The sequence below is a fragment of the Muscardinus avellanarius genome (genome assembly GCF_963383645.1).
Source record: "Muscardinus avellanarius genome assembly, chromosome: 3".
Classification (NCBI taxonomy): domain Eukaryota; kingdom Metazoa; phylum Chordata; class Mammalia; order Rodentia; family Gliridae; genus Muscardinus; species Muscardinus avellanarius.
Window position 1 is genome coordinate 150,327,528 of NC_137788.1, and position 26,617 is coordinate 150,354,144.

Here is a 26,617-nt window from a genome sequence, read left to right on the forward strand (position 1 = left end):
CTGGATTACCCAAAACAAAATACCAGAGGCTACTAACTGACCAATAAAGGATAATCCCAGAGATTCCAGACAGTCGTGGAAAGGGAAGTGAGTCAAGGTATTAGAGAGCCAGCCTGGGGTGCCTAACTTAGCAAGATCAATGCACGATGGCAAGATCAACTTATCCATCAACAAATATTGTGTGACTGAATGGTCAGTAAGAAACACTTCTTCTCAGTGAAACACTTCTCAGGAAAGAGAAATTTACTCTAGATCCATATCCCATAGGTTTTACCATCAAAGAAAAGTAACTAGCACATACTTCTGGGTTGCTCATGTCTGGCTGCCACTCAGGTCTCCAGAAATCTCATGCCTTAGTGTGGAAACCAGAAGCCTCAGAGTGAAAGATAAGCATAGCCAGGCCTGGGTGGAGGCCAGGGCTGCTGGGCTACATCCATGAGGAGTGGGCTGCAGATCATGCAGAGTTGCTTGCCTACTTGTAATTGAATGAAATAAGCAGTCTAGAGACAGATGAAGGGAAACCGCATGCATAAAAGAGGTGTCTGACACAGGGCTCCTCTCAAAACACTCAGAACCACACACCCTTTTAGTACACTCATCTCAATAGAGGGTACTACAATTTTATAAGCAGTCTTAATTTCATCACTTAGAAGACTATCAAAGATCTAGATAGTGTTTTCCTGTAAAGAGTAGATAAAGAAAGGAAATCAGTATGGAAGGTGAGGTGGGGAGGGAGGGGCTACAGTTTTTTATATAGACATCCCCTTCTATTAAATACCAGAAGTAAACATATAAAGATACTGGCTAATTCAGGATCTCTTGTCTTACTTTTTGTACTTTTCTGTATTTTTAAATTTTCTCAAAACTAATAAGAATCTGGATAACAATGCGAACTCTGTGCCTGTAGAAATCAGTATAATGGATTACTTCTCAATAAAATACTAAACTTTTTTATAGAATATCTTTCTAAAGTTTTATTGAGTGGATGGACTTGCTCTGTAAGTAATATAAAATTGTCTATTTTATTAAAAATTAAAATGGCCTTATACTTCAAATCTGTTTCAATTTATTTTAACATGTCATCATATATATATACCATATGATATCTGCCTTCATGTTTTTAACATTTTCAAGCATATCTTTTGAGATTGAAACATTTTAAGAACTTTTCATTTAACAAAAGTACATGTAAAAAAATGTTCTAGGGTAGCTGATAGTAGCGATTATAACTAAAAAGTCTTTAAAAATGTGTTTCGGAAACAAGCAACACTCTCTGGGTCAATAAGTTGTTCTAAGACCATGACATTCATACTATTTTCTCTCCCCTTCCTGGATTTTTTGCATACTTGATGAGCGCTTCAGCAGTCTTCATAAAGCGAGCCTGAACTTCATCCATACAGGGTCTGAACTTATAGGTGTTCTGCACCCATCACTGGAATGCTGTAATAGTGGCAGAAGTTTTATCTTTGTCTGTAAGCATGATGAACTAAGACATGCCTCAGTGAATCCCCCTAGAATCCGGACATAGACTTCCTTCCTCTCCCACTCCATAAGCAAGCAAATACAGCTCCTCCCAGTGTTCAAAGTCAATCATCAGTATAGAAACTCTAAAAAAAAAAATTTTTTTTTGGTACTGGGTATTGAATGTTCTACCTCCAAGATACATCCCCAGCCCCCCACCCCTTATAAAATCTTGAAACAGGGCCTCACTGAGTTTCTGAAGCTGGCCTTAAACCTGTGAGCCTCCTGCCTCAGTCTCCCAAGTACTAGGATTACAAGCATTTACCACTGTGATCAGTTTAGAATCATTTTGTGGCTTGCAATTCATCTGATGAGCCCCAATGGGCTTTTGAGAGTTGTCATTTTCAGTTCTGTAGAAAACACATACAACCATGCCTTAGATGAAGGGACTCATTTAACAGTAAAAGAAGTGTGACCGATCATATCTCCATCACCCAGAAGTTTTAAGCCTGAAGGAAGACAGGGGTTTTCTGTTTATGGCTTAGACACTCTCTCGGGATGCTATCCTGAGATGGCATCTGTTGCTCTGTTTTCTAGGAGGTGCACATCTTCAGAAACAGCAACGCATGATGCTATATGCCTAGTGGCTGAGATCCAAGGATCCAGTATTCAGTGTTTGAAAGTCAAATTTACACCTCTTGCCCTCACACTCTGTGACCCAATGGTATAATTTGTGGGGATTTTTCCCCTAACACTCAACCTCTTCCTAATTAAAGTTCTATCTCCCAAGGAAGAGGACATATTCTTTCAATGGGTTAGACATTTTACAAGTCCTCAGTGGTGGAATAGGAAAGTGTCTAGTAACAGAAATGGACTCATTGCTTGGAGTAATTATTAAGTCCAGTAAGGAAGAAACCATTTTTTTTTCTAATTTAACTGAGGATTAAACCCAGGAGTATTTTATTTCTGAGCTATAATACTAGTCTTTTTTTTTTTTTCTAATGTTGAAACAAGATTTCCCTAAGTTGCTTAAGCTGGTCTCCAACCTGTGATCTTCCTATCTGAGCTTTTCAAGTAATGCAATTACTAGCATAGGCCACAATGCTTGGTCAAATTAAGTGATTTTTTTTTAGAACAAAAAGAGCTCAGAAGTATTGGCCTGTTAGCTCTGAATGGCTGGACTCATTGAGAAGTAGAGCCCTACTAAGGAATATGATATTTGCTGTTGATAGAATAGACATGAGGTTTGATGGTAGCTAGATCACAAGGAGCACATGCAAGTGGGCTCTGTGTAGCCTCTGTGTAGGTGGTATCTCTACCACCACAGCCACTCTGTTCATGGACTGATTGCACCAATACCGGAATGATGGAGGATGCAGGCCCATTGTTATGCACAGCCGAGGTTCAGGATGAACAGCTCCCATCACATCAAACTTGGTGTCTGATGATCAGGGGTTCACTCTACTCAGCCAAGCAGAAAGGACTACCTTTCAAATATCAAGTAGTTAGCTCTTTGCCATAGAAACCTGATCTTGCTTCAGAATTCTAGGATATGTACTGGAACTCTTTTATTGCAACTTGCAAGAGAAGTAACACTACATTGCTCTCTTTTTTTTTATTATTTGGTGGCACTGGGGACTGGACTCAGAAACATTCTACCTTTGAAATACACACCCAGCCCTCTTTTTTGTTCTTCTTTCTTTTGGAACCGGATATTGCTGAGGGTCTTGTAATACCCTCAGTTGTTAAAGGCTAGCCGTGAACCTGCAATCTTCCTGTCTCAGCTTCCCAAATATTGGGATGACTGGAATATACCACCATGCCTGACTCACATCATTGTTCTTTCCCACAGACACACCCACCATGGTCAGAATGACTGGGTTACTACGTGACATGAATGGAAAGGCAGTGGGCATTGTGTCCAGAACCAGCTCAAGAGCTGACTTACTGGACCCCACTTGGTCCTTGCAGTCTTTGAAGGTGGAGCGGTGTGTGGCACTATTCTTTTCAGGATCTTTGTGTTGTGCCTTAGTCTTAGTGGTAAATAATGCAGGACCCCACAACTTATGTTTAATCTTAGAGCATCCCAGCATGTGATAGAGCAGTTTATCTTTCCTAACTTTATCAGTGAAAAATCTCTGTTGAAATGATCTCACATTTGTTAGCAACATTTAACTCTCCATAATTTAATATCTTTCATTTTCTACTCATTAGGTGCACGAACATCACACTATTAATATAAGGACAAGAATGTACTCGATTTTTATATTTTATTTATATCTAGATCTATAGCTAGATATCTAGATCTTGTAGTTTCCAGTTTATAGAAGCCCCTGTGGTCCTTTAGCTTACTGATCCTTTCTCCATCTTCTTGGGATATGAACAGGTATGGAGATGGTTATTCAGTCTTACCAGAAGTACCAAGAAGCCATTTCTTGTTTGCCATATGAAAAAAAACATACAAATGCCAGAAGAAAAATCTGATAAGGTCAGGGTGAATAACCTGGCTGTGATTGTACTATTGCTTTGCAAGAAGTTACCACTGGGAAAAAGTGAAAGGTAAATGGAACTTCTGCATCATTCTTTTTTTGTTCTTTTATTGGTGCATTTTAGTCATACATCTTAATGGGGTACAAGATGGTGGAGACATACAAGCACACATCACTCAAAAAGTCCTTACCCAATTCCTGCCCCATTCCTTTCCCCTCCATCTTTCTCATGCTTGACTTAGTGATTTCTTACAACTGCCTGTGAGTATCTTCATCTGTTTGTATCTCTACCATATTTTTACAAGAGATGGACGATCAATTCAGTGTTTTTGTTTTTTGCATCCTCATCTGCATTTTTGTGTTGTCATCATATATATTTTTTTAATTTCTCTTGTGGTCAATAAAATGTAGAAGATATTTTTATGTGCTTATTTGCCATCTGTATACCCCCTTTGGTAAAAATGACATTTATTTATTTTGTCCATTTTAATAATTAAATAGTTTGATAGTTTACTGTTGAGCTGTGAGAGGTTTAAAATATATTCTAGACATAAATTTTTGCTAGATATGTGGCTTGAAAATAGTTTAAGATTTTAGCTTGTCTTTTCATGCTTTATATTTTATAAGCAAAAATATTTAATTTTGATGAAGTTCATTTTATAAATATTTCATATTGTGTGTTATACTTTCAGTGTCAATCCAAAACGCTCAGTTAGTTTTAAATAAGGTGTGAAGTATAGGTCGTGGGTCTTTTTCTTTTCTCTCTTTCTCTCTCTTTTCTTGCCTTATGGATGTCCAACTGCTCCAGCACCACTGGTTTAAAAGACTTTCTCCATTCAATTGCTTTAGCATCTTTATTTAAAAATCAGTTGAGTGTATTTATGTAGGTCTAATTCTGGGTTCTTTATTCTATCCCATTGATCTATGCATCTATCTCTCTGCCAGTACAACACTGTCCTGATTACTGTAGCTACAAAATAAGCCTGAATGCTGGACAGAATGATTCCTCCCACTGCACTCTTCGATGAGAATTAAGTTTGCTATTCTAGAATGTGTACTTTTCCATGTAAATTTTAAAATAAGCTTATTTATCTATAAAAGAAGTTTCTCAGACTTTGATAAAAATTTTATTAAACCAGAAAATCAATTTGGAGAGGACTTCCATCTTTATTATGTAGCATCATCTAATCCCTTGACACTGTATATCTTTCCATTTCTTTAGAATTTTTCAAATTTATTTAAATATTTTGTAATTTCTGCCATGCTCTATTCTTATACATGCTTTGTTAAGTGTTTGCTCATTGCTCTGTTTATTGTGAAGCAATTATAATCAACATTATATTTTAAGTGTATTTTAATCCTGTTTATATTTAGCATACAGAAATGTGTTTGATTTTTGTATCTTGACCTCATATTATATAATTTTGTGGGCCTCACCTATTAATTCTTTGGGCTTGTTGGGGGTGGATGGAGAGGACTGTCATCTTTATTAATGTAGCATCATCTAATCCATTGACACTGTATATCTTTCCATTTCTTTAGAAATTTTTATAATTTTGTGGACCTCACCTATTAATTCTTTGGGCTTGTTGGGGGTGGAATAGGATGGATTCAGACAATTATATAATCTGAAAACAGGGATGGTTTTTTCCTTCCTTTCTTACCCATACTTTTAGTTCCCTTTGGGGTCCTATTGAGCTTGCTAAAGCTTCTGGTCCTATGTTGACTAGTCATGATGCAAGCAGCTAACCTTGCCTTGTTCTTAGGTAAAGGGGTAAATACACAAACATTCACTATTAAGTATTAAATTAGCTATATGCTCTTTTGTAAGTGTCCTTTATTGTTGTGAGCATTCCATTCCTGATTTCCTGATCATTTTTATTATTTGTGTTGGAATTTATCAAATGCTTTTTTTCTGCATCAGTTGTATAATCACATGTTTTTTCTCTGTTAGCCTGTTGATACTATATAGATATCCGACTTTTAGAAACTTCCTTAGGTGCTTTTGATAGAATATTAAGCCCAGAGTCTGCTCCTATGTCAATTAATTCTCCCCCATCAAGTTTTTCATTTACCTTCCCATCTCAATCTCACCTATTTAATATATACTCATATGGATTCCCCTATTTCTTATCAAATACATTAGCAAAGTCCTGCAAATCTTTTGCAGTTAGATTATATTGTCCTGGAACAAGGCTATACTTCTCTAATTTATCTAACTTGTGCTAAGACCTAATTCTATCGCCCTGAAGACAGTGAAGGGTGAGAGTAGGGGTCTTGAAGAAAATAAGTGTGATTGTGCAAGGCACCTTCTGGAGAGATTAAAAGTTGTGCTGTGAGAAGGGGCTACTGTTCAACATGGCCCAAAGAATTACAGAGAAGCTAAGTATTAAAGAGTCTCAGGCATGTCTTTCTAATATCCCTATCCCAGGTCACATGCTCCAACCTTTTTCTAAGAAGGCCTTGGTTTTCAAACGCAACTTATTGAAGGGAACATTTAGGTTCATCTGCAGCTCTGCTACTCTTAGAATAGATCCTGTCTGATTTTTCAATACAATATGCCTTATAGTTACAGAAGATAAGAGTCTCATTGAAACCTGTTATGAAGGTACTCGAGGTTTTGATGCCTGATTTCGACTAGCAGTTGACTGCCCTGAGCCTACCACTTTCTGTTGCCAAGGCTACCGATGCTATTAACAGAAGCCATCCTCCTCCACGATCCTTATGTTTGTCCTTGTGTCCATTGTGTTCCAGCACCCCAACCACCAGAACCCCATGTTCTACCTTCTACCATACCTCATCCAAATTATGAACAAGTGAAGGTCATCTTGCCGATATATTCCATACTGACCAGTATTCTGATCCCACATATTAGCCTGTGTTCTCCAATACACATTTACTAATAATTTGTTCTGAATAGAAATATTAGGAATAAAGGGGAAGAACAATGGGAAGGAGGAAGAGGATGTAGAGCCACCACATGTGATCTGGAGAAATTGATTGCTTTCACTTAGGAGAGTCTCCACTGAGAAGTCTTGTGAAGCTATCACACCACAGGAAAATCAATCCACTGACAGGCAGGTAAACAAATATATTCACTGACTCCCATTTCCCACTAGTCAATCTGAAGTGGGATTCAATCCCCTGCATTTCAGGGCTGTTCACACGTGGACACTGACCAGGTCCTGTCACCTTACATGTCACAGGTATTATTGGGAAGCTCTGGGCAGGAGCTTAAAAGTGAGCAGGCCAGGCACAGCTGCAGCATGGTGGGCTGTGTCTATGTGATTTTGGCTGGACCCCATGCGTATTTGTTGCTGCAAAGGCAAGAGGAGGGAAACTAGCATCCAGCAACTCTAGAGGTGAATGAGACTGAGCAGATATAAGGCAGGACCTTAGGAATGTGTGCAACACTAGAGAACATTGACTTAAGGATCATATAAAATAATGCGTATCACACACTTGACAACAATGGGTAAAGAACAAATGCTCAACAAATAGCAGCTATCATTGCATTAATACCGATGGCATTATTGCCTCTTACACCATCCATTGTCATCCATAAGAAAATCATACAAAAGAATTTTAAAAACTGTCAACTTAATATACTGCTCTGTGACAAAGATAAGTCACTTTGAGTGCTTTATTTTCAAAAATTATCTTTTCTTCTGCATTACCATTTTTACATTTGGTTGTTCTTGTAATTCATATCATCTCTGTTATCTAAAATTACTTTCAAATTTTCCACCTGAGACCACAAGGTTATCCTTTGTATCAAGTGAATTCATTCTCAGCCTTGGATTTCAAATTCAATGGTATCCTCTTTAATATGTTTAACATGTACTTAATATTTGCTAAGACTATTTAGTACACTTATTACTTCATGATAAGCACATGGAAAACATTTAAAATTTAGTAATTATTTAAAAAACACTCTTCTCCTTCCTTTTCATTTATTTTTCCTCCTCCTATTATAACTACAACCAGTACTACTATTAATATGACCACCTTTACCATCTTTGTTTCCTTGACATGCAAACAAACTGCTTCAATATTAAATTTTGCCTCCCCCCACCATTCTCTTTCTATTCCCTTTAATCCCAGAGAAAAATGCTTCTAGTAAAAGTCATATAATGAATAAGAGCAAAAATGAAAACTTAAAACTATTACAACCACTACAAACTCACCTAAATTTATTGAGCACTAACAGGCACTGTGGTGAACACTACATGTCTCCTGCCACTTCATCTCCATAATAATCTTATGGTGTAGGAATTGTTATATCCATTTTGCAAATATGTAAACAGAGTCTTAAAAATCTTAAATAACATTTTCTGCATCTCACAGCCTAAAAGAAGCAGGATAATAATTTGAACCCATTGATGTCTAGATCCAAAAATCATTCTGCTTAGCCACGGTGTTATACAACTAATATAGGTTCATTTCAAATATTCCAAGATTATCCTACCTATCATGTAAACTCACATATTTACCATTCATGTTGGTCATTCACACTTCTCATTTATGATCATGTTTTTACCAAACCCATCTGAATGATGTCTTCCCATATTAGAATTTTTTAGGTGCTTCTCTAACAAGGTATCACCATTTAGGTGGCTTAAAGTAACAGACATTTTTTTTTTGTCTTCATATATCTTGAGGCCAGAATCTTAAACCAGGTATCGACGCCATGCTCCTTCTGAAGCCTATAAGGGAGCATCCTTCCTTGCCTCTTGTAGCTTCCAGTGTTTGCCAGGAAATCCTCTCCACTGCTTGACTTATGGATGCATCTCTCCCATCTCTATCTCCATCGTCATATGACTGCCTTTTCCCCATGTGCCTGTCTTCCTATCTCTTTCTTCCTTATAAGGATTCCAGTCTAAAAGAGGCAGAATAATGATTTGAACCCATTGATGTCTAGATCCAAAAATCATTCTGCTTAGCCACGGTGTTATACAACTAATATAGGTTCATTTCAAATATTCCAGGACTATCCTACCTATCGTGTAAAAGACCTTGTACTTATTTGGATATAGACTGTCCACCAAAAGTTCATATCATCAACCAGTGCAACAAGGTGGAGAGGTGGGAATTTTAGGCATCCATTGGATCATGAGGTCTCCGAGTTCATCAGTAGATTAATCTATCAAATGGATTATTAACCCATTGATATTGATAGCTGAATGGATTACTGAGGAATGAAGCTTTGTTGAAGAAAATAACTCACTTGGAGTATGTCCTGGCAGGGATTTTCCCCTCCCTAGCCACCTCTTTCTCTCCCTCTCCCTCTCTCTCCCTCCCTCCCTCATAGCTTGAAGACCCCCAGCAGCACCGTATGCATCTTCTTTGATAAATATTTCAATCTCACTGTAGACATACAGGAAAAATATGGAGAAGAAGACTTGACCCATTAGGAGATCTGAAATCTTGGCCATCTCTGCTACCCTTTAGTTGTATGTCTTGAGTAATTTACATAACTGCTTTGAGGCAACATTTACAGTGTAGGGTGGACATATTAATGCTTTCCTTATAGAGTGATTGTGAAGGTTTAATTATCCAAGGAAAATTGGTTAAATAAAAAACATAGCTATACACTTAGAGTCCCCGTAAACTCTGAGGCATTTTCAAAGGAAAGAGGATACACTGTCACTCCCCTCCACTTTCCTCTTCTTTTATGTTCTCTGATTTTAGAGAAGAAACCTGTTTTTCACTTCTGAGTTGGTTCTCTCTGCCTCCTGAGGGAATTTTCTCCCTTAGCTTTGCTAGTACTTTTTTGTTTTTTTTTTGGGGGGGGGACCTTCAAATTTCTTCTGTCAGTTGAATTGCCTTCAAATACCGTACTATCGCTAATCCTGAAATGGTTTTTAAATGATGCACTCACCCTTTTTGCTTCTCACCTTCTCCTCACAGTCAAACTTCCTGATGAATGTTCTACAACTGTGATTTTGTTTCCTTTTGACCTATCTTCCTCATACCTCTTTTATTTCCATGTCACCTGTCAACTACACTGCCTTTTTTGAAAGTTGCAATGGTGTTAAAGAATCTAGGCATTGAAGGCAAATAGCTGGGTGCAAATGTGTCTTTTCCTATTCTCCCACACTTGGGTATAGCATTCTGCCTTGGCTCCCAGCTGAACCCTGCCATCTTGACTTTCTCTTTTTGACTTCTGGCATGTGATAGAAGACTCTCCTGGTCTTTCTACCTTTGTGAATAAGAACTTTGAGTTCTAGTTGCCACACACATTTTCTTCTCTCTCCCATTAGTGGGTGTTCCATGGTCCTCAGTCTTGCAGAATGTGTCCTCTCTTCAATTCCTCTGGCTTCGACTGACACCTAATATCCATCTCCCTTCTTATATTCTATGAGCCCACCAAACATGCCCAGCTCAGAGTATAAACTCCACACCACAACTTGAAATTAATGCATACCACTGCTACTCCCACCTGTTGTTTTAGAGCAACAGGTCTAAAACAGAATTTGGTAGATGCATTTTTGTTTCCTCATACTCTTTCACCAAGGAGTTCTGTGCAAACTGCCTTATTGCTATCCACGTCCTTTTAACCTCAAACCCTGAGTCACCTTTGACCACTCCATGGCCTGTGATTTTGTTCTAAATATTTCACCAAGCTTGGAGATTCCCTTTCTCCTTCTTGGTCCACAACAATCCACCCCAAACTGAATGGTATCACATATCATTTATTTCCTGTGCACTTGCTTCTCCTCTCTGCTCAGAATGGTCTTCCTAAAAGTTTAACTATGTACCTTCCCAGTTCATAGAAGTCCTGACAACCTGGAGTTTTCAGAAATGCAGTGTCACTTAAGTGAATGTCATGGTACTGTGTGTGTGTGTGTGTGTGTGTGCGTGTGTGTGTGTGTGTGTGTGTGTGTGTGTGTGTGTGTGTGTGTGACGGGGGATTAGACTGAGAGACAGTCTACCTCTGAGCTGTACCTCTAGCCATATTTTATGTTTTATTTTAAAACAAGATCCCAACAAGTTGCTGCGGTTCTAGCTAAATTGCTGAGGCTATCCTTGAACCTACGATCCTCCTGTCTCAGATTCCCAAGTACTGGGATTAAAAGCATGTGCCACCCTGCTTGGCAGTGATAATCCTTAAATTTTAACCACTTTTTAAACATGAACACTTTATTGGGAATCATCTTTAAACACACACACACACACACACTCAGACACACACATACCACTCCCCAATTGCTTGCTATATGAATGAATATCTTAGAATGTTTTGCAAAAAATACCGACACCGTGCTATAAATGGGAGTGTACTCTATAAACCCCTGTTCTGTGATTTGGCCCAGCTCATCTATTGCTGGCAAATTCATCTGCTTTCAGTGTGTCCAGTCGTATTTAAAAGGGTCAAAGATGCACATACATCCTAAATCAGCCAATCAATGAAACATGCTTGAGTATGCTAAGTACAAAGTATTTAGATCTTTACTCTGAGGAGACTGAAGTATAAGACAGTTTCTCAACCAATTACCTCACAAATAAGTGTCACTTATTTACTGGTACAAAATATTATATTAGCCTGTCCCATAATTTTTTCCTCAGATCCACTTGTGGCCAACTGCCATAACAAACAGCCAAATACTCTTCCTATTCTACATAAATTATAGAAGGAGAAAAAAGATGAAGGAGAGAAGTCAACCAACTTTTACTTGCAAATTACTAGTAGGAGGGCAGGTATTCTGGTAGATGCAGGGATATTCTTAATCTAATAGTCTTCACAAGAACGTAGCAGGGATTTACTATATCTATTTTACAAAGGAGGAAAATAAAGTTAAAATGCACTAAAACATTCCTAAAAATTAACTTCCTTAGGAAATCTACAGATTGTCTCCACCATCTTGTATACCATTAAGATGTATGACTACCAGGCGCTAATAAGTTTTAAGCCGGGTGTGTTGCCGCACACTTGTAATCGCAGCATTAGGGAGGCTGAGACCTGAGGATCGTGGCTCATGGACAGCCTTGAGGCCCTCTGCAACTCAGTGAGACCTGGTTTCAGAATAAAATATAGGGCAGGGGGTGGAGCCTGGAGGTCGAATGCCCCTGGGTTCCATTTTCAGACCCACAAAAAAAAAAAAAAAAGAAAGAAAAAAGAAATCTACAAAATTGGGCATGGTGGCGTAAACCTGTAATCCTTGTACTTCAAAGGCTGAGACAAGAGATCTCAAGTTTGAGGCCAGCCCTGGACATTTGGCAAGGCCCTTAGCATGTTAGACCCTGTTTTACAATAAAAAATAAAAAGGGCTGGAGGTGTTGCTTGAATGTAAATAACCCTGGGATCAATTCTCAGCATGCCCCTCACCCCCAGGAAGAAAAGAAAGGAAGAAAGAGAGAGAAAAATCAACAAAACTTAATGAGTATTTTTATGCTGAGAATAAGAATAGGAAGATGATTAAAACAAACATAGTGCTTTTCCTGGTGGGATTTAGCTATTAACACTGATAATGAAATCAAATTGGAACCAGATCATCATTTGAACGCAAATGTCCTAACTCCTTCTCTAAGTAGCACCCTGCCTGGCTAGGGCACAATTTGCCATTAACCCACAGTATCATATTTCCCAGGCCTGAGACTTGGGCAGACTAGAATAGCTGGCAAATCAGGTCAGGGTCTAGACTCAGTTTCATAGTCCTAAGTCTGGTTCCCCATGCATCTGCAGTTATAGCTTAGGACCAACCACAGTTAAAAAGGGAGGTGATGTTTCTCCCTATGACTGAATCAATCAATTTCTCTCTTTCTCTCTCTCTCTCTCTCTCTCTCTCTCTCTCTCTCTCTCTCTCTCTCTCTCCTGAGATGTACTCTCAAACAATTTTTTATGTTTTCATTTGGAAACAGGGTTGCTGAGAGGCTTACTACATTGCTGAGGCTGACCTTGAACCTGTGATCCTCCCCAACTACTGGATTGCAGGCATGTGCCACCCTGCCCAGCTCTCCTTCCTCTTACGCAGGGGCAAGGTTCATGGGATTTGGATAGTTGTTACTCATATCTTCACTGAGATCACTAGTTTTCCGGGGCCTGGAGCTCTGCTCTGAACATCTTGTGGTTTGAGAAGCCGGAAGACTCTGCTTATTGCAACAGGTCTTCTCTCTCTCCAGGATATTGTTCTTTGTGTCATAACTGACTGGGAGCTGTATCGATATTCACAGATTTCCCAAGAACAATGATGCTACCACCCATAAACAGCAAGCGCAGGGCGAGGACTACAGAGGGTCTGTGTTTGGTAGGAGAGGATGGTAGGGCCCCAGTGGCACGAGAATCAGAGCCTTCGGTGCTATCTGCCTTGGAAGACAGCAAAGTAATGGGCAGAGTTATCTACTTCGGGAGACAGCGAAGAAATGTTACAGAAAATATGTGTGATTCTTTCTACAAAAAGAAGATAGGAAAGAGTGTGATAGGCCCACTTTTATCAGAGCACTTCTGGCTCAGAAATGTTATTAGGAATCTCTCTTGAGCTTATATATGTATTTTAAAAATATCACTGGAAAAAATAAATGAGAACAGAGAGCCATGCTGTGTATTGAGAATAGCACAATAGCACTCTGTGGTTTTGCTGGTCCCAAGGCCCTTTGACCAGCTCCTGTGGCTTTACTCTCCCAATCCACTGAGACCCCCCACCTCCTCAGCCATGCCCCATCATTAATCCCAGGAACCTGCAGGTCCCCTGTGCTCTCAGCTGTTTCATGATCTGCTCACAGACCCTCCTCTTCCCAGAACATCTCTCTTCTTTTCACAACTCCTCCCATCTCTCTGCTTTTTTTTCCCTCTGGCTTCACTTGCCATTTTCCTCCTAGAAAGTTCTCGCTCCTTCTTCAAGTCCTGCCCAGAGGTTGCCGCTCCTGTAAAGCCTTTCATTTTCTCCCACTTCCAACAAACATACTATTGCCGCATTTGAATACTTTTGGGTGTTGGTGTATGCTTTTGCTCCAAACACCACACTCTTATTAGGTTTGCTTCTTTGCATTCCTTGCATACCCCCCAGAACACCTTGTGGGCAGCAATGGAGTTTGTTCATTTTTGTACCTCAGGACCATACATATGCCTTTTACAATAACTGTAGAGCTGAAGGAGGGTGCTGTGTGTGTTGTAGATTTCCAACAGTATAGGTAGCAGTGCCTGCCAGATAGAAGGTTTTTTTTATTTTATTTTATTTTTTGGGGCACATAAAAACCAGTTGTGACCTATGAATTTATAAGACAGAGACTACAGGGACCTACGTTTAGACATAAGCACAGATCAGAATCACCTCTGCCTGTTTAGACCTGATTCATGTGTTGAGGTTTAATCACTCTGAGAAATTCAGGACATCAGGACATCTTGATTCAGGAGGCATATGATAGAACTTACTTGGGCATCAGAACTTTATGTAAGAATTCCACAGAGGATTCTATGTTAAAGCAACGCTGGAATTCTTAGTTATTTTAAAGAAGCAGTTTAACAAATTCCCTTTCCTCCTTTTAGAGTCTTCAAAAGTAAATTTTATCCCACCTTCTGACCAAATTGTTCTGAATACCATATAGTCAAAACTCAGATAGTATGATGTCCTATAGATATAAAATTTAGTTTGTCACAGGAAAATTAGACATTCAGTTTCAATTCTTCTTGAAACTGAGTGAGGCACATACAGAAAAATACAAAATTTAACAAGTGAATAAATCGTTATACTAGGTTAGGATGGGTTTCAGGAGACTTATAGAACCTAAAACATTTGCCTTGGTTAAACCCACTTAATCTGAATATATTTTAAAGTTGCAAAGTAGTTTTTCATAAGTTGCTGGATCTGGGAGGTGAGTGAGGCACATATTTTTCTTTACTTTTCGGAGGTGAAGAAACAGCATCAGAGTGTTATTGAACATGAAGATAGCCAGTTAATATGAATTAGTGTACATGGCAGGGGTGGAATGGGCTGTAAACCTGAAAGCTATCTTGTGTATTTTCTAGAACTCAATTCAAGATCAATGACAGGTGTTACTGTGTTGGTTTTAAGAAAATCACACCAATTAGCTGCAACATCTTATGTCAACTTATAACTTTCCTTTTTAACATCTTAGAATTTTTAACATCTTAGAATTTGGGACTGAGCTCTCTCACATCCTAGAGGACCACGAATATTCTATGGTCATTGATTGACGGAAGAGCCATGAGTTTAAATATTTAGTTACAATTTAAAAAAAATCAAAAGTTACAGGTTTTTTTTTTATGCATAGCCAAGAAAGCCAAAGAAAACTTTCTGGGATCCAGGGAATATTTTTTATCTATCACCAAGAATTGTTTTTATACCTTGAAATGAAGGAAATGTTACGGGAACAAGAAAGAGAAAGATATCTACAGAAAGAACATGGGTCGCATCTGCAGTCCAGTCCCACGAATGTTCATTCTCATATCTGAGTATACCCAGTAGCCTTCTGACTCTTACCCCTAACATTCATTCCTCTTTGATTGTCACTCTTTTATTCTACCAGAGTGATCATTTCAAAACTCAGCTTCACTAACATATTTCAGATGACTTTCCACTATCTCTGGGACAAAGACTAAGTTCCCTGGCATATGCTCTATGACAATTATTTATTTAGCTGGTCTTGAGCTCTATCCTTTACTCACTACTCCACCTGACTTGCATAAACAAGACACACTGAACTCCTTCAGTTCTCATCCATATCCCAGGAATCATCTAGAGAGGTCTGCATCATCTTCCCTTCCACAATAGCCTTCCTTAGTCCATCTGTGAGGCAAGCAATAGCCGAATCCTTGAGATCTGATTTGTGTTTTGGCTCCTCTGTGACTATAGGCAAACCTATGTACTTCTTCCTTGTACAACAAAGTCTCACCATCATACATCATGTCTAGCAAAAACTAGTATTCTAATCATATTTTTTCATATTTATTGAACAAATGAACATTGTAGGGACAGGGAATAGTGATTAAGCCCAAGGGTTTCTACCTCTGAGCTACACACTTAGCCCGTGTGTGTGTGTATGTGTGTGTGTGTGTGTGTGTGTGTGTGTGTGTGTGCATGTTTGGTACTGGAGATTGAACTCAGGACATTCTGCTCTGAGCTAAACCCCCAGCCCTATTTTATTATTATGATTTTTTAAGTTTGAAAAATTGTAAGTTGCAGAGAGTCTCGCCAAGTAGCTGAGGCTGGCCACCACAAACCCACGATCCTCCTGTCTCAAACTCCCAAGTACTGGGATAACAGGTGTGTACCACCACACCCAGATTCAAATGAACATTTTAGAGGAAAATACTATAGCATAAGAGAGGAAGCTCCCCTAAAGGGAAGAAATAGTAACACTGAGGAAAACATCCTCTGTTCAGCCATTCACCTGCTCTAGGACAGAGATGAATCTGAACTTAAGGATCCTGAGATGCTGGTTTAATTAATCAGAGAAATCCTGAAGACTGAGATGACATTTAGGTCATTTAGTCCTGCCAGGACTGTAATGTTCCCTAAAGTATATTTCCTAGTGTATTATCCTGTCACACATTAAATATTCTCAGTAATGGGGCCTTTCAGAATTTCTGATTAATGGGGCTTTAAGGGAAAAAAAAAGCTACATATCTAAAGCAGAGCAGAGGGATAGACAAGAAAAGGAGAGAGATGGGCAAGTTCAGGCCTTTGGACTTTGAGAGTAAAAGGGTCATTCCGTAGGCTATAACTGTTGGACGTAGACAAGATTATCTCTGGTCATGTTGTAGCTAAATAATAGGTAAGAAATTTGTACTGTAAGAAATAGCATGAGCCAAAAACCCAGGAAGATTATATTACAGGTACTTCGTCTGTTTGTCTGTATGTATGTCTGTTTGTCTCTCTGTCTCTCTTTCACTTTAACAACTCCCCTCTGAACTTATTTGGGACTTTACTGACTTGGGCTGCCAAATGTCTCACTTAGATAAGATTAAAAAAATGGGCAAGAGAACTAAATAGATCCTTCACAAAATAAGAAATTCAAAAGGCCAATAAATTTATGAAAATACGTTCAATATTATTAATAATTAGAGACATGCAAATCAAAACTACTCTGAGATTTTACCCAATTTCAATTATAATGGCAAACATTAAAAACACAAACAACAACAAATGTTGGCAAAGAAATGAAGAAATAGACACTGGAATACATTACTAGTAGGACTGGAAATTAGTGCAACCACTTTGGAAAACAATATGGAGAATCCTCAGAAGAGTGGGAACGAACCTATAATATGATCCAGCAAAACTACTTCTGGGTATCTACCCAAAAGAATTGAAACCAAACTACAAAACTAATGCAGGCATATGTATGTTCATAGCTGTACACTTCATATTTGCCAAACTATGGAAACAGCCAAGATGTCCACCAACAAATGAATGGATTACAAAACTATAGGACATATACCCAATGGAATTTTACTCAACCGTAAAAAAGAACAAAATTAGGTCGTTTGTGGGGAAATGGATAGAACTGAAGAACATTATGCTAAGTGAGATTAGTCAGTTATGAAAAGGAAAAAATTAGATGTTCTCCCTAATATGTGGAAGCTAGGGAGATAAAGAGTCATAGGAGGAACTCTAGGTGAGGAAGGAGAAACCATAGATGAGAAAATAAGGTAACCTAATTGAAAGGGTTGGAAACGGGAAAAAGGGAAATTTTCTAATGTACCTGATGTAATTTCACAAACATAGTAAAGTCCGTCACTAAGCCAAACATGAAAAGGAGGAAGATAGGAGGGGGTGAGTTGGGAATTGGGGAGGGGGTAAATGAGTCATTGGTGCATGTACGCCTCTACAATCTTGAACTCCATTAAGATGTATAAATACAGTGCACCAATAAAAAAGATGTAATGAACTCAAGGATGAATTAAAGTGGTGTCTTAACAGCTTAAAAATAATATTTACATTCCAAGTATTTTGTGTTGGGGGTAATAATTTATTTACCTTGCTACAAAGATAAAGATCCAATAGAGATTTTGTCATCCTAACAGCATGCAAAATTCACACCAACGAAACACAAAACTAGCTTTATAGCAATTAGTCCTTTTAGAGATTGTTCAATCTTCCCCAGCTGGTCTAAATTTCAATATTATATTGAAAATATGTGGTCTACCAAATGGCTGTAGATTACCAAGTCTGTTAGATACTATTCATTTAAGTCAATTTTTTTTTTTTTTAGAAAATGACTCAATATGTTGAAATGTTTTTAAATTCACCTGGTCTTCCCATAATTTTGATAGACTACCTGAATACTTCTCAGGCACTATGTGTATGGAAGAAGGCAATGTCTCTATAATGTCTGAGGCCAAAGGAGGTAGCCCTGACACCATATGTACTCACAAGCTAGCACACAGGGTTGCTGTAACAAATTAGCTAGTGTCAGAGAATAAAAAAAAAAAGCTATATTCTGAAATGGAACAATTACCGGACACAATTGGATAGAATACAAAATATCCTCACTAAGATATGGCTCTAAGTACTCATGTGTAAGGGTGGAGAATATGTGTCTTACAGGTGTTAATCTTTGAGGACAGGAATTACTTTGAGTAGAAATAACACAGTAAAATTATCCCAACATCATGTTTTATTTTTATTGTAAAAACTTTTAAGTAGTCAGTTCTAAGAAAGTAAAAATGAGAAAACCTAAAGAAATCATTCTACTACACACACAGGTTATAACGAACCACCATGCTTTAGTAAAGCAGGCCTTGGATTGAATCATAACTCCATCACTTTCTGGCTAGTGACCTAAAGCAAGTTAATGATTTTCTCCAATCCTTATTTGGATGAGAATAAAATGAAGTTGTGTATGTAGCACACCTCTCATACGTCAGATCTTAATATAGTTTTTTGGGAAAAAAATGTTCATGAAAATAGCCATAACATTACATCTTTTCCTTCATCAGTATCTCACAGGGTCTGGCATAAGTGATCAGTAAATCATTACTGAGTACATATCTGAATGAATTATCCAAAGAAAAACAGAATATCCATCTACGATTATTGATAAGGGTGGAGACAACTGAAGTAAAGTAAAAAAGAAATAAGATTAGTGGAGACTATGATTCATATGAGAATAAAACTACTAAAGAAATTATGATGCAGGGCATGGTGGCTCATGCTTGTAATCTCAGTACTTTGGAGGCTGAGACAAGAAAATCATAGGTTCACATCCAGCCTCTTAGTGAAAGCAAACTTAGTGAGGCTCTTTGCAACATAGTAAGATCATGTTTTAAAATAAAAAATAAAAATAGGACTGGGGTGTAGTTTGGAGGTAGAATACCCTTGGATTCAATCCCCAGCACTGAAAAAAAAAAAAAAAAAAAAAGAACGGAAAGGAGGGAAGAGAAGGAATTTTGAGAAAAAAAATGGTTGATATAAAATAAAAATATTTTTATTCTAAAAATATTTTTATTCTGAACAGCTGTGCAGATATAGTCACTAATAAATAATATTAAATAATTTAGAATACATGCTATATAATGTATCACCTACAGTATATAATAGGGTATTAAAGGTAATAAAATACATAATTCTTTATTGCTGTTGTGTTTTTTTGATTGAACTCAGAGCCTCATGCATACCGAATAAGCACTCTAACACTGAGCTACATCCCCAGCACTTATAATTCTTGTCTATAATATTTATGTTAAATTCTATGCAACATACTGTATAATTATATATAATAAAATTTATTATCTACAGTATAACAGGTATAAAAGAGAAACAACTGTGAGGACTTATATATTAATTTTATGTGCAATAGTATTGCTATAAGTGCTTTCAGGTAAAAATTAACTCAATTCAACCAAGTGTGGTAGTGTGTGCTTCTCATATTAGTGCTCTGGAGGCTAAAATAGGAGAATCATAGTTTTGAGGCCAATCTCAGCAACTTAATAAATCCCTGCTTCAAAATAAAATGAAAGAAGTCTGGTAGTATAGCTCAGAAGTAAAATGTGCCTGAGCTCAGTCCCCAGTACCATTAAAAAATTATTTCTTCAATAGCTTTCTGAGATAGGTGCAAGTATTATTCCCATTATACAAGCAAAGAAGGGGACACAGAAAAAATCCAATAATTTAGTTCAGTTCAACAACTACTAAGTGACAGAACCAAAATTTGGATACATCTCCTGCCTGTCCATCTTTAAAGACCACACTGTTGTAGAATGTAAAACTGATCTGAGGCTCATCTCCTGGAATTCCCAGACTCAGAACACAGAAATCATATGGCATTAACAGCTTGATTTATCTTTTAGCAGCTTTAGCTCTGCTTGGCCACCATTAAAGTTTCTCTATAATTTTCCCACCCACGTTCTATGTCCAGTTCTTGCTCAGAGTTCCATTCCCTCCTGGTCTACCATGATTGACGTGGTCACATCAATCTGGAGAAGTGAGGTCGAGGTCATTCCAATTTCCAGAGAAATCTCAATACCAGGCAGTACAACTATTTTCTCATTATTTGAATCATGGAAAACCAAACTATTGTTTGGTTTTGTCCCAGAGGATGGCTGGCTCAAAGTCTCTGGAAAATATCTTAATGTTCTAGAATCCTCCCACCCTTCGTTCCATCTCTAACCCCCAACAGGCCACCAATCAGTGGGCTGAGGTATGAATCTGCTGGGCCATCAGCACTGAAGAGTTCTTGGCAGGAAGAAGTCTCTGGGGTAGCTGCCCCTGAGATTGATGTAGACTGTAATGGTATTTTCTGGGAATTGGGCTTCTGCAGAGCTCTAACTCTACTACTGTACAGTGTTCTGATTTGTTTCTGCATCTGGGAGCCTGTCACAAACTAATTAGGACTCATTTATGACATGCATGGACTTTGAAGAATTGTAATGGGGTTATAAACGCTACAGTATGCTATATTGCTGTGGTAAGATTGTCAATGACTCTCCTACACATTTAAAGCAACATTAGCTTTTAGTTTAGAAGAATGGATTTATTTCAAGTGAAACTTTGTAGAAATGAACATTTGAAGAATGGGTGAAAACCAACAAGCAGGTCTCACCAATCCCAAGGGCCAGTATTGGGCCCATGTGTCTTCCTAATGATATGAAATTATTCTAAGCAATTTCTAATCCTGCCTCTAGAAGACATCTCCAGTCCTCCCTTCCTAATGAGCATGTGTCTACACCACAATGTCCTACCCACTTTAACTGGCTCCCTTGTGGTAGGCTCAGCAGAGAGGGTCAGAGGCTGAGTGGTCCTCAGAACTCAAGAGCTCTATTCTATCCCCAAGTGGTGGGGTTTGTATAGGGGGTGGGTAGGCTCTGGTAGAAGTTTTTGAGCCATGCTGGAACAATCCGTAAAGGAATTTCTTACACTGTTTTTTTTTTTTTTTTCTTGGTTAAGTCACTATCCTGTGAGTTAATAGGAAACTTCAGCCTCCAGGATCTATTTGTCTGATGCTCTTTACAGACATAAATTCATTTTGAGCAAGAGGAGAAAAAAGAAATAGAAAGAAAGCTCTCTTTTCCTTTTTGTAAAAATAATGGATTGTTATAATTTGTCATTGGCCCATGGGTTAGACAGCTCTGCTTGGCTCACCAATTATCTCCTGGGGCCGGAAAAGGCCACTGGAGTCCTCTGCAATCATTTTATTTAATATGCACTGGAAGCTCAGCACTAGGAGTCCCTGGGCCCTTCCCAAGGGGCCCTGCTTACCCTCATGGCTTTGTCTAAACAATATTGCCCTTGATGGCAAATCTAAACCTTTCCTGCTCTAGCTTTAAGCTCTTGGCTCATATTCTACGTTCTCCTGCTGCCAATGCTTCATTTGTTTGTAGAGAGTGAACTTGGAAAATAAATCTTGCCAAGTGGCTTTAGTACTTAGAAGCTTAATCCTCTGGGGCCTCACTTCCATGCAGACATAAAAACTCAAGAACTTGCCCCATACCCCACTGTTTTACCTTATCCTTCTTGTCCCCTTCTATGCCTGCCACAGGAACAGTGATCCAGGTATTTCTGTCCAGGAGAAAACAGCCTGAATCATGTTGTTTGTGGCTTGACTTGGACCAGCGCCTGGAGAACCAGCATTGCTTATCTCCCAGTTTAAGTTCACATTAAATTGCCATTAGCTCTCATACAGATCATTCACATTTGCCTTCCCTTCCTTTGGTTTCACATCTTCCCCAAGGTAGCTATTTTTTTTATTTATGGTGTGTGTGTGTGTGTGTGTGTGTGTGTGTGTGTGTGTCTGTGTGTGTGTGTGTGTGTGTGTGTCTGTGTGTGTGCGTGCGTGTATTCCTGCTTCTACTATGGGGATGAAACATTAAGCCAGCCAAAGAGGAAGCACAGTAAGTGAGAAATGGGTCAGGTGGATTCTAGTTGGAGGAAGGAGGTCACTGGGGGTGCATCTATATCCCAGCCTCTTCCTCTCTCTCTGATTCCCAGCTGCCACAAGCTGAGCAACTTTTCTCTGCTGCACCCTTCTGCCATGATGTTCTGACTCACTATGCACCCCCGCACCCGAAATGGAGCTGGCCAACCGTCGGCTGAATCCTCTGAAAATGTGAGCCAAAATAAATCTTTTCTCTTCTAAGATGTTCTTGTCAGGATTTTGGTCACAGTGATGAAAATATTACTACCACATGTCTCTTTTCCTATAATTTACTTTCCAAGCCACGGAGAGATAGACTTGTTATAAACACTAGACCATATTCGCTTGCTTTGTGCCAGGGGGCCTCAAACGTCACACTAATGATGTGCTGGACCAAACCCATCCTCTGTTGCAAGGGACTATCCTGTGCACTGTCATTGTGACCACACACCAGATATCAGATTCATCCCCAAGTTGTAACAATCACAAACACTTCCAGACATTGTAAAATGCCTCTCAGTGGGCACGGCCAGCCCTGGATGTGATTGGATGTCACTGTCCCATGTCCTTTTCATAATCTTCCCCGCAAGACCTTTACAACAGATTTTCCTCTTACAAAGGAAAAACAGCATGTATGCCAGGTCATTTAGTAGGTTCTAAATAGTCATAAGATCAAAAATAAATATAAAGTCGGGTGTGGTGATGCATGCTTGTATTCCCAACATTCAGGAAGCTGAGACAGGAGGATCGCAGTTCACGGACAGCCTCAGCTGCTACTTAGTGAGGCCCTTTGAAACTCAGTGAGGCCCTGTTTTAAAATAAAGAATAAAAAATAGGGCTAGGGGTATATCTCAGAGGTAGAATTCCCCTGGGTTCCATTCCTAGTGCCACAAAAACAAACAAACAAACAAACAAACAAATAAATAAATAAGCCGGGCGTGGTGGCACACGCTTGTCATCCCAGCATTTGGGAGGCTGAGACAGGAGGATCATGGTTTGCGGCCAGCCTCAGCTACTTGGTGAGGTCCTCTGCAACTTAGTGAGACCCTATTTCAAAATAAATAATAAAAAATAGGACAGGGGATGTAGCTCGGAGGTCAAGTGCCCCTGGCTTCCATCCCCAGATCTGAAAAAAAAATAAAAATAAAAACAAAAACTCAAATAAAATATATCAGAGTTGCCTCTAATATTTTCTGAAATGAAACAATATAAATACCATTGATACATATCCTTCCTCATGATGCCATTGCCTTTCTTTGGGTGGAACTTCCTACATAGCTCATACAAAAGAAGTGTTGCTTCCCTATGAACTCCCCTGATTTCATAGCAACAGCTGGTAACTTTCCAAATAATGTGTCAAATATTGTGAAAAGCTTATAACAGTCCCTGTTAAGTGCTTTATCATATTCTTCTTATAAATGAAGGAACTTGTTTAATCTTAAATCCATCAAATCTTCATGTGAAGTACATCTATTGTGATGGGGAAGATGTCTGTGATGAAAGCCAAAAGATATACAGATGGAGATATACAGATAAATACATATATATATATTTGAAGATGAATTATATAGAATAATAAATTATTGAATGATAGGTGATAGGAAGATATAAAACTAGATAATTCATTTGTAGTGTGTAGATAATACTGAGACAAATAATCATTTAATAAATGATAGATAGTGATAGATACAGAGAAGTTAAGCGACAATTGCAAAGGGTCTTACTTAATTAGTAAATGAATGGCCAAGTCACAATTTAAATCTGGGTCTGTCTTGCCTCTGAGGCTCATGCTTAAATTTCATTCTGCCTTTATGTTCAGTAGTTCCATGAGTTGCATTTATAACACAATACTGATGTTACCTGTTTGTCTCTCACATTAGACTGTGAGCACCTTGAGGTTAGGAACAAGAACATCTCTATTTCCAATTCCTACCCTAAGAATCTCATAGTTTCCATTTGCTAAATTAACATATTGAGTGATCAGTAAGTTTTAAACAAGGGGTTAGAGTGATACCACTTTGGTTCTTCAACATGGAAACATACTTCCATTTTGTGATGTGAGGAATAGATATAAGAGATGTGTGCATGAACTTGAACATCCAGCCCCTGAAAATGTACCAGACAAAAAAATATTAACTGATCCCCTGCCAAGTGTAAGGTTCTGTGTTAAGGATGATAATAAATTAAGCAGCCGGAATATATAGATCTATTTAGTGAAAACTGAAAGATTTGAAAAAGTCATTACAAATACATCTGACTCAATGTGAGAATGAGGATAATAATCCCAAATCTAAAACATCTATAATTCAAAGCTGAGACATGGTGAGTGAGACTTGAAAACAATAATGTTACCCACTGGTTCTTTATGCCGAATCATTCCAGGAGACTCATAAACTGATTCTTTCTCCTCAACCACAAAAAGAATTTGGAGAACTTAAATCCCTCCATATCATCAAACATGTTTTCAGAATTTATTCTTACCATCTAGGGAGCTGTTTGATCTCCAAAGGAAATAAAATTCAATTCTTCCAAAACTTAATAGTGTATCTGAGTTGTTGGCAGGGCATGAATATTTCTCATCTTTAGCATACGCTGACCAGATTTTGAGTCTCCTTTCATTTATGCCTCTGAGATCTCTAGATCCCAATGTGACTCTCTCCAGAGGGTCCATGTAATAACAGCAGGCACCTTTTCTATTTATCAGTTCTTGTCCTTTTTTCCTAAAGCACTCCATCTCGTTTAATCCTAAATCCATCAAATCTTCATGTGAAGTACATCTATTGTGATGGGGAAGATGTCCATGATGAAAGCCAAAAGATATACAGATGGAGATATACAGATAAATATGTATATACATATATATATATATGATTGGAAGATGAATGATAGATATAGAATAATAAATTATTGAATGATAGGTGATAGGAAGATATAAAACTAGATAATTCATTTGTAGTGTGTAGATGATACAGAGACAAATAATCATTTAATAAATGATAGACAGTGATAGATACAGAGATAGATGATAAAGAGATAAAAATAGAGATAAAGAAAATATATGGAAATATAGATATATAGATATATATGCCAGAATAAGTTCTTGGGAATATAATATCATCTGTTATGACCATTCATAAAAGAGATTATCTTAAAAAGAGAAGTGAAGTGTGATTTAGTATGAATCAAGACCAGGGTGTGTAGACAGATTAAATAAGCTTCATCATGAAGTGACATTGTATATTCAGAAGAGCATGAAGGAAACTGAAAACATTTTTAGAGGCTGTTGTATATATTTGTGTAACCAAAAGAAAATTACCCATGGTTTTAAGTTAAGAAAAACAAAAACAAAATCAACAACAACAAAATGGTCATTTCTTCTCTCTTCTGCTTCTTCTCAACATTTTCCCAAGAGTTTTGATCCCGAATAGAATTTAGAAAAGAAACGTAAAAGAAATAAAATAACCATCATGGTTGCTTTTATAGGAAGAGGCAGTCTTTGAAGTTATGAGATGGTAAATGGAAGGATCATTTTGAGGATAGGTCCTGAAGAAGAATTACACAGGGAAGTTCTAGTTTTTTTTTTTTTTTTTGGTTTATTTGTTTGTTTCTTTTTTGTCTAAACACAAGCATGCCTTAAGAAGTGATACCTATTTCCCAATTTCACACTTAATCAATGGCCCTTAGTTGGAGGATTTTTTTTTTTTTTTTTGCAGTACTGGGGATGGAACCCAGGGACATTTACCTTCGAGCTACACGTCCAGCCCTAATTTTTAGTCTCTTTATTTTTGAAACAGAGTCTCACTGAGTTGCAAAGGACCTTGCTAAGTAGCTGACACTGTCCGTGAACCGTGATCCTCTGGTCTCTGCTTCCTGAATGCTAAGAATACAAGCAGGCACCAAAACAACACATCTGATCTTTTTATTTTTTAATATGCTTTTGTTGCTGCATTATAGTCTCACACCATAATGTAAATCATACTGACAATGACATACATGTACATAGCCCTTGGTAGCCCTCCTGCCTCCCCCTTCCCTCCTTTCCCAATACAGAGTACTGAGATTGACATTGGTATTTTTACATATACACCCTATCTTTGATAGTAATAATTCCATTAATGGATCTCACTTTTTCCCTTCTCCTCTGCTTACACCTCCTCCCTGGCTCCAATGAGGATTCTCCTTCTTTACCTGGATTCCCTCTGGTATTCTAATTACTCCCTGGATTGTGCATATTAGAAAACACATGACCCTTTGTGTTCTGTGATTGGCTAATCTCACTTAACATAATGCTCTCTAGGTCATTCCATTTTCTTGCAAATGGAATAATTGTGTTTTCCTTTATTGTTGAATTC